Genomic DNA, 9,077 nt, shown 5'->3' with positions numbered 1-9,077 from the left:
CCCCCTTTCTTAGCTCTCCTGAAATAAGAATTTCTAACTTCCGGTCAGTCATTGTTATGATCGGCCATTATTATGATTGACCGTTGACTGAACACTATTCAATTTTTTTTCTCCGTGTTTTTCTCCTTGTCTCCGTATTCTTTCTGTTGAAGAGCGTAGCTCGAAACGTCAAAGACTTTCCGTATTCCCGAGCGTCATACTAATATATACTTTTGTTATTTACACCACCTGTCCTCGTCTGTTGTTATTTTTTGTATATTCTCCCACATATAATACACGCTCACGTGGTCGCACCAGCTAATCCTGTCTCCTCTCATCACACACTACCAACTTTTGGATTCTACCTTCTTTCCTTCTGCACCTCTCCGGCTGCACCTCTCCTACCCACGGATTTACACTGGACCCATCTTCTGATTGGAAATCGCTTCAATATACCACGACGTCTAAAAAACTTTTGAACTTTTCCACTTTTGTAAACCTCCTTTATCATCCTTTTTTACCTTACTTTCCTTCACCTACCGTCTCTTCGTACTCTGGATGTTCCTAATCTGTCTTCTCTAATCTGCACCTATTACTTTGTATTCTTCTCCCTCCCTTTCTTTTCTCCTCTCCCTGTCACCCCATTTCTCCCTATTGTCCCATCTTCCTTTTTGCTTTGTTTTTTTCTCCCATCTCGCATATATTTTCTTCTCACAACCCCTTTTTCGTTTTTTCTCCTCATGCCTTTATTTTTTTTCCCCCACACCTGTTAAAAAAGTTTTTTTTCCAGTTTTTTTCCCCCCTTTTTTCTTTTTTTCCTTTTTTCCACGTCCAATTTTCTCATCACGCTTGTTTTTTTTCCACCACACCTTTTGTAATTCTCCTTCCCACGTCTAATTTTCTTTTCTCTCTCGTTCCATCATGCCTGACTACAAATCTTTCCAACTCACTCTCCACAACCGCCTAAAACTATACCTCCGCACACTTCCCTCTCTATACTTTCAACCTACTATACGACTCTCCTTACTCATATTCAAGAAGACTCGTTTCTCTAGTCATATTACGTTTCTCAGTCGCTGCTTACATCACCGCCTCATCCCTAAGGGTTTCCGCCTCTATTTCCACCCCACTCTCCACTCCTCCACCACCATTCTACCCATACTCCGCACCACATCCTACCGCCTTATGCGGGCCACCATTCGCTCCAATCTCTCTAAAATCCACACTATCGACCGCCTTCTTCCTCCAGCCTTTTCCATATTTTTCTCCTCTCTGTCACCCTCCCATGCTCACAATACATTGCGCTTTATCATTCAACTTAATCATCTCTTTCATGCATTTCTTACCGACACTAAGCTCCGCAAACTTCACTCACTCCTCCATTCCTCTACACCTGATGCCACTACCCCAACCCCTCCACCACCCTTCTCCCTCCCTGATGTGCATTCCCCACCCACACCCAACCACCCTGCCTCTCCCACACACACTCCACCCCCTCCCTCCCAGCCCTCCACCATCCCGACCGCCCCTCCTAACCCTACTTCATCCCCTCCTACTTCTATTCCACCCACCCCTTCTCCACTTCAGCCTATCGTTACCATTCCCCCAGATCTTCCTCTCTCTGAGGCGGAGCGCTCCGTCCTCAATAGGGGTCTGCGCTTCATCCCACTCACTCCATCCTGCAAGGAATTTCAAACCCGTGCTGATGTCCACAGCTTTGTGCGCCGCGTTAGGTTGGGTGCGCTTTTCCATAACACACCACCCGCACCCAACGAGGACTGCTTCACTGACCTGGGCCGACGACCATCCCAGTGGACGCCTGCTCCTGGCCAGTTCCAGGCAGTTGATCTTTTCGCGGGCGCCTGCCAACGCGCTGTGGGCCGGTTTAACTTTTCCAGGCGTCCATCTCGACTCAACATCTCCCCAGCCGAACTCTCGGCCCTTCGATCCCTCCGACGCCGCACGGACATCATCATAAAACCGGCTGATAAGGGTGGAGCCGTGGTAGTATGGCGCGCGGACCTCTACGAGGCCGAAGCTCTCCGTCAACTTCGAGATACCTCATTCTACCGCCCTCTGCCCTCCGACCCCACGCCCAGCTACCAACAGACTGTGTCCTCCACTATCCATGACCTCATCCTCTCCTCCCATCTCCCCGCCACCGCCTCCAACCTTATTGTTCGCACCCCACGCACCCCCACCATTTACTTCCTCCCCAAGATCCATAAACCGAACAACCCTGGCCGCCCCATCGTCTCCGCCTGCAACTGCCCCACCGAGCTTATCTCAAAATACCTAGACCGGGTCCTCGCCCCCCTAGTGGCTTCTCTCCCTTCCCACATTCATGACACTAACCACGCGCTTCGTCTATTCAACTCTTTCTCTTTCCCTCCCGGCCCTTCTAAGCTTCTCTTCACTCTAGACATCCAGAGCCTCTATACAGTGATCCCCCACGACGAGGGGCTGTGTGCCCTGAAGTTTTTTCTAGACCAACGCCCCAACCCACAACCCGACACCTCCACACTCATTCGTCTGGCCGAACTTGTCCTATCTCTCAACTGCTTCTCGTTCGCGGGAGATATCTACCAGCAGGTCTCGGGAGTGGCCATGGGGACGAGAATGGGCCCCAACTACGCGAACCTCTTCGTTGGTTATGTTGAGGCCCAAATATTCTCCAGTTTCACTGGTCCCACTCCCGAACTATACGGTCGGTATATCGACGACTGTATCGGTGCCACCTCTCTCTCCCGCGAACATCTTGACTCGTTCCTCTCTTTCGTTCAATCTTTCCATCCTGCCCTCCACTTCTCCTGTACTATCTCTGACACCTCTGTCCCCTTTCTCGACATTTCGGTCAGCATCCTCCACTCCGCCCTTAGCACCTCCATCCACTACAAACACACAGACTCACACTCCTATCTCAACTTCTCCTCCTCCCACCCTAGACACACAAAACTTTCCATCCCCTATTCCCAATTCCTCCGTCTACGCAGACTTTGTAGCGACAGCCATGACTTTGAGACTCAGTCTCAACTCATGGCTCACCACTTTAGCCTGCGTGGATATCCACCCACCACCATCCACACCGCCCTTGCCAGAGCACGTTCTGTGGACCGTGCATCTGCTCTCTCCCCCCGAACCCGCCCTGCCGTTTCCCGCCTCCCTTTTCCCCTCACCTACCATCCCACCACCCTACCCCTCCAACGCTCCATTCTCCGAGCTTTTCGGCGCCTCCAGTCCGACCCCTCCACCTCCCACATCTTCCCTAATCGACCCCTCCCCTCCTTCAAACGAGCCCACAACCTACGGGACCTCTTGGTCCACAGCTTCTTCCCCAACCCAACCTCCCAACCTGGCTCGTTCCCCTGCTCCCGCCCACGCTGCCGCACTTGCCCTTACCTCTCCAACACCACCCTCCTCACCAGCACCCATCACCGACCCTATCGCATCACCGACTCCTTCACCTGCACGTCTACCAACATCATATATTGCCTCTCCTGCTCTCTCTGCCAATCCCTGTACATCGGACAAACGGGGCGGCGCCTGGCCGACCGATTCGCGGAACACCTCCGAGATATCAACGTCGGCAATGACACCCCGGTGTCACGCCACTTCCGTTCTGCCGGCCACTCCTTGCGGCAACACCTGTCTGTGTTTGGATTGTCCATGCACAGGGGCCATCCGGACTCCCGTTTGCGCCGTGAACAGGGATTAATCTTCTATCTTCGCTCCTTTGCGCCACATGGGCTCAACTCCCCTCCACTCTTCATCTAACCCCCTCCTCCTGTCTCTCTCCCCCACCCTCCCTCCTACCACCCATCTCTCCCCTCCCCCACCTCCTGCTCCGACTCCTACTTCTTTGTACCTCTCTTCATACTTCTCTCCACTCCCACTTCTCTTCACCCCTACTCTTTCTCTCCTCTCTCTTACTCTCTCTCACTCTCTTCTCTCGTACTCCCCCCTCCCCCCCTCTCCCGTACTCCCCCCTCTCTCACTCTTACTCTCTACACTCTTACTCTCCTACTCTCTACACTCTTACTCTCTCACCCTTACTCTCTCACTCTCTTCCCCTCTCTCTCACTCTCTTCCCCTCTCTCTCACTCTCTTTCTCTTCCTTTCTTCTTCCCCCCCATACCCCTCTTCCCTCTCTCTCTTTCTCTTCCTCTCTTTCTCTTCCTCTCTTTCTCCCCCCATACCCACCTTCCCCTCTTTCTCCCCCCATACCCACCTTCCCCCTCTCTCAATCCCCCTTCCCTCTCTTATACCCACCCTCTCTCCTCTCTTCCTCTCCCCTCCCATACCCATCTTCCCCCTCTCTTACATACACCTTCCCCTTCTCCCTCCTCGTCAACACCCCCTCATAAGCTCATCCCACCACACCCCAACACACTCCTACTCTACCTTCCCACTCCACCCCATCCAATTCCTTACACCCACCACCCACCCCTACCCACATACCCCACCCTACCCACATACCCCTACCTCTACCCCACACTCCACCCATGCATTCCCCACCTCCCAACACCCTCACATCACACCACACCAATACTCTTGCATCACACCACTCACACCACACCAATACCCTCGCATCACACCACGCACACACTACAACTGACCAACTACTTTCTTCCTTTCTCCCTTCCCCCATTTTCACACTACATACGTCAAGATCACCAGCAGTCTACCTCCCACACACAGCCCCTCGTTCCTGATCACCGTTTGTTATCTCCCCCTTTCTTAGCTCTCCTGAAATAAGAATTTCTAACTTCCGGTCAGTCATTGTTATGATCGGCCATTATTATGATTGACCGTTGACTGAACACTATTCAATTTTTTTTCTCCGTGTTTTTCTCCTTGTCTCCGTATTCTTTCTGTTGAAGAGCGTAGCTCGAAACGTCAAAGACTTTCCGTATTCCCGAGCGTCATACTAATATATACTTTTGTTATTTACACCACCTGTCCTCGTCTGTTGTTATTTTTTGTATATTCTCCCACATATATATATATATATATATATATATATATATGTGTGTGTGTGTGTGTGTGTGTGTGTGTGTATATGCATGTATACATATCTATCTATCTATCTATCTATCTATCTATCTCATTCGGGATATCAAGAAGTGATGCAGTACGACCGTTTTAAGCGGCTCCATTTAATGGAACAGGTGGTAGTGAGAGGACCTTCTTGAAACGGAATATCGACTCAGGAAGACCAAACAAGTTGGAACTATTCCGATTTGACCGGGGATTTTCCCCATTTTGTTAACCACAGCTTTCGAAATAATATGAGCAGGGAACATCTTTTTATGAAAATAAAGTAAAAAATATTTTTTCGTACAACCCTCTCCCTTATCCGATTTTGGCCAATATATTTTGGCCAATTTATTTTGCACTTGGAAAACAATGGTGGAGCCTTTTCCATAACAATAATATTAAAAATAATTATCATTTTCAGAGTAAAAAGTGTGTGATTTAAGGGAGATTTGGCACTTGTTTCTAGCACATTCGAAGACAACTCTCCTCGTTTCTTTCTCTCTTTCGAATGTATTGATGTTTTTTCAATATTCTTCTCCCCATAAATACATTTATATGCTATAAAAAAACATGAGAAAAATTATATGTTGCAACCCCACTCCATAGCTCCGATTGTTTCTGCTTATAAATTAGAATATTGGAGAACCTGAGTAGGTCATTGTTGACATTTACCCACAGTGGTATGTAAACGATAGTGGAGGCGCAATGACCCAGTGGTTAGGGCAGCGGACTCGCGGTCATAGGATCGCGGTTTCGATTCCCAGACCGGGCGTTGTGAGTGTTTATTGAGCGAAAACACCTAAAGCTCCACGAGGCTCCGGCAGGGGGTGGTGGCGAACCCTGCTGTACCCTTTCACCACAACTGTCTCTCACTCTTACTTCCTGTTTCTGTTGTGCCTGTAATTCAAAGGGCCAGCCTTGTCACACTGTGTCACGCTGAATATCCCCGAGAACTACGTTAAGGGTACACGTGTCTGTGGAGTGCTCAACCACTTGCACGTTAATTTCACGAGCAGGCTGTTCCGTTGATCGGATCAACTGGAACCCTCGTCGTCGTAAGCGACGGAGTGCCAACATGTAAACGATAAATCATTTTAATAGCATACTTTTCTGTTAAAAAATATTTTCTCTTACATGCACACACTACTTCGCTTGATTGAGGAGTGGGTAAACATTTAAATTACAATTTTGTTTTGTTGCAGATATCAGGGGTACTTTACTTTCAGAGTATTTTCCCATTATGTCGCCAGTTTGGGTGTATTAAATTAAAGACAAGCTCACAAGCAAGCAATCACGAATTTTAGTAGTATATAGATTACACCCACATCCACACAAATAAGACTGTGTTAGTACGTGTCTCCGTATGTAGAACATTTCATTTTTTATTTACAAATTTTAGTTATTGGACTGTACTGAATAGTTTCGCTGTCTGTTATTTGAGACACTCATTATATTTTCTGTTTTCTCAGAAATTTTGTCGCTGAGAATTATATGTTTTTTGTTAATTTTGGCCTATCCTCCTTATGATAAATTTAATACAAAATAAATTGCAGCTTTAACATGAATTCCTTTATTTTTAAACAACTGACCTGCAGGTGGAAAATGAGATAGCGTTTGAAGGATAAGCTGGGCGTCTACAAATTCCGTTGTAAAGTTTATTGCTAATTATGCTCTTGTCATAGAATGTTGTTAAGCACAACTCCCAATATGGGCGAAATCTGTGTTTTTATAAAGTAAAATAGAGAGATTTATCATACTTATTGGTGGGAAATACAAATTACGTCACGAAAAAATGTGCCAGTGATATTAAATGGAGTTTCTGCTTATTATCGTTCATTTAGTAGCATTCTCCAGAAAATGTGGATCTTGCATTACTTGAGGCTGAGTAGCTGAAGTTGCCCAAGAGAAGCACACTAATGTTGAGTTCAGTTTGGTTAGTATTACTTTCATCTAAGGCGGCGTAGTGACAGTATTGTTAACTTGCCGAGCTTAGCAGTATTTCGTCCGTTTTTACGTACTGGGATAAAATTCCACCGAAGTCGACTTTGCCTTTCATCATTTCAGCGTCAAGAAAATAAGTACCAGTTGAGCACAGGAGTCGACGTGTTCGACTTACCCACTCCTCACAAAAGTGCTGGCCTTGTGCCAAAATTTGAAACCAGTATTACTTTCATCTTTCTGAAAGACCTTCAAATTTTATACCATGATTCGAGGCATCCGTCGGACAGTATGTTCTACATCTTACAGCATGAATTTACTTCATACATTCTATTAGTATTTCACAAACTGAGTATGACGGCAGATATAAAGATGAGATATCTTAATGAACGTGTATAGCAACATCGTAATGATTTCTTTCTTTACAGTGAATACAAAACAAAAGGAAAATTACATGATTATATGTATTCCAGTAACATCCACAGGCGCAGGAGTGGCTGTGTGGTAAGTAGCTTGCTTACCAACGACATGGTTCCGGGTTCAGTTCCACTGCGTGGCATTTTGGGCAGGTGTCTTCTGCTATAGCCTCGGGCCGACCAAAGCATTGTGAGTGGATTTGGTAGACAAAGACTGAAAGAAGCCCGTCGTATATATGTATATATATATATATATATATATATATATATATATATATATATATATATATATATGTATGTGTGTGTGTGTGTGTGTTTGTGTGTCTGTGTGTCTGTGTTTGTCCCCCTAGCATTGCTTGACAACCGATGCTGGTGTGTTTACGTCCCCGTAACTTAGCGGCAAAAGAGACCGATAAAATAAGTACTACGCTTACAAAGAATAAGTCCCGGGGTCGATTTGCTCGACTAAAGGTGGTGCTCTAGCATGGCCGCAGTCAAATGAATGAAACAAGTAAAAGAGTAAAAGAGTAAAAGAGTAAATATTTGTTACTAGATGCCTTTGTTAAGGTCTTTCATGTAAGATATTTATTTGTCTTACTAAGTCGTAACCGACCTCTGATATTTCATCGTAAGATTAGTGAGACATCAGTGTGGATATCTGTGGTAACTTTGTTTGATGGTATCCGTAGCTTTGAGTCTTTCTTTTGTAGCCAGGACAACGATTTTTCTATGTTCTACATTATGTTTAAAATAGGTTAGTGCTCGTCTTTGGACAGCAGTAGCACGATGGGGTGAGAGGTTGGGACTGAAGAGAAGACGACATTGCTGCTAAAAACTATGATACACACTCAAGCATATACACACACATGCACACACACCTGCATCGTGACACACACACACACACACACACACATATATATATATACAGGGTAGGTTAGTTATTTGAGGACAGGTTTATGTTTATAAAAACACAGATATATAATAACAGATAATAACTTTGTCAAAATATGCTATGAGGATAAAAATAGACCTTTTCTATAATGTTATTCAATAAAGTTCTCTTCAGCTTCAACAACTGCCTGCCTCTATATGAGATCTAAATGATTTACATACTCTAATCAAACGGTCCTTGTTCATTTTGGGCATTACTCTGACTATGGCAGCTTTCAATGAATCTTTGGTGTTATGGCCATGTTCATTGACCTCTCTCTCTCAACAACGCTCCACATGTAATAGTCCAATGCAGTGTTTCCCAAACGTTTCGCGCCAAATTGCAATATCGCCCACATATCGGTCAAAAATGCTCCATCGCCCACCTGCGTTAAAGACTCCTGACACAACCCCCCACAACACAAAATCCCCTAGGACCCCACTCCCGTATCATTTGACACATTTTATCGTAGAGTCGTTGCCCTGATAGTGCCCTTTGGACTAAATATGTGGTTGTTTACAAATCCTTTATTGTGGATTTAGTTTTGCTATTAGTGTAAATAAAATTCTAACATTAACTCTATATTTTTCAGACAGATTAACTTCTGGAAACGTGCGCTTTCTTTTATACTGATTTTCATTTTCCCCAAATGAATCATTGATCAGAACAACCGATGCAAATATAGATGATGATTGTATTATAAAGGAAAACAATAAATTTTTTGAATGAGAACCATGCATTTGGTGCGATGCAACTAGTGCAGATACATTCGGCTT

This window comes from Octopus bimaculoides, chromosome 1, assembly GCF_046866305.1.
Source record: "Octopus bimaculoides isolate indiv1 chromosome 1, ASM4686630v1, whole genome shotgun sequence".
Classification (NCBI taxonomy): Eukaryota; Metazoa; Mollusca; class Cephalopoda; order Octopoda; family Octopodidae; genus Octopus; species Octopus bimaculoides.
The sequence above is the reverse complement of the archived record's forward strand: the minus strand, read 5'-3'. Positions refer to the sequence as shown.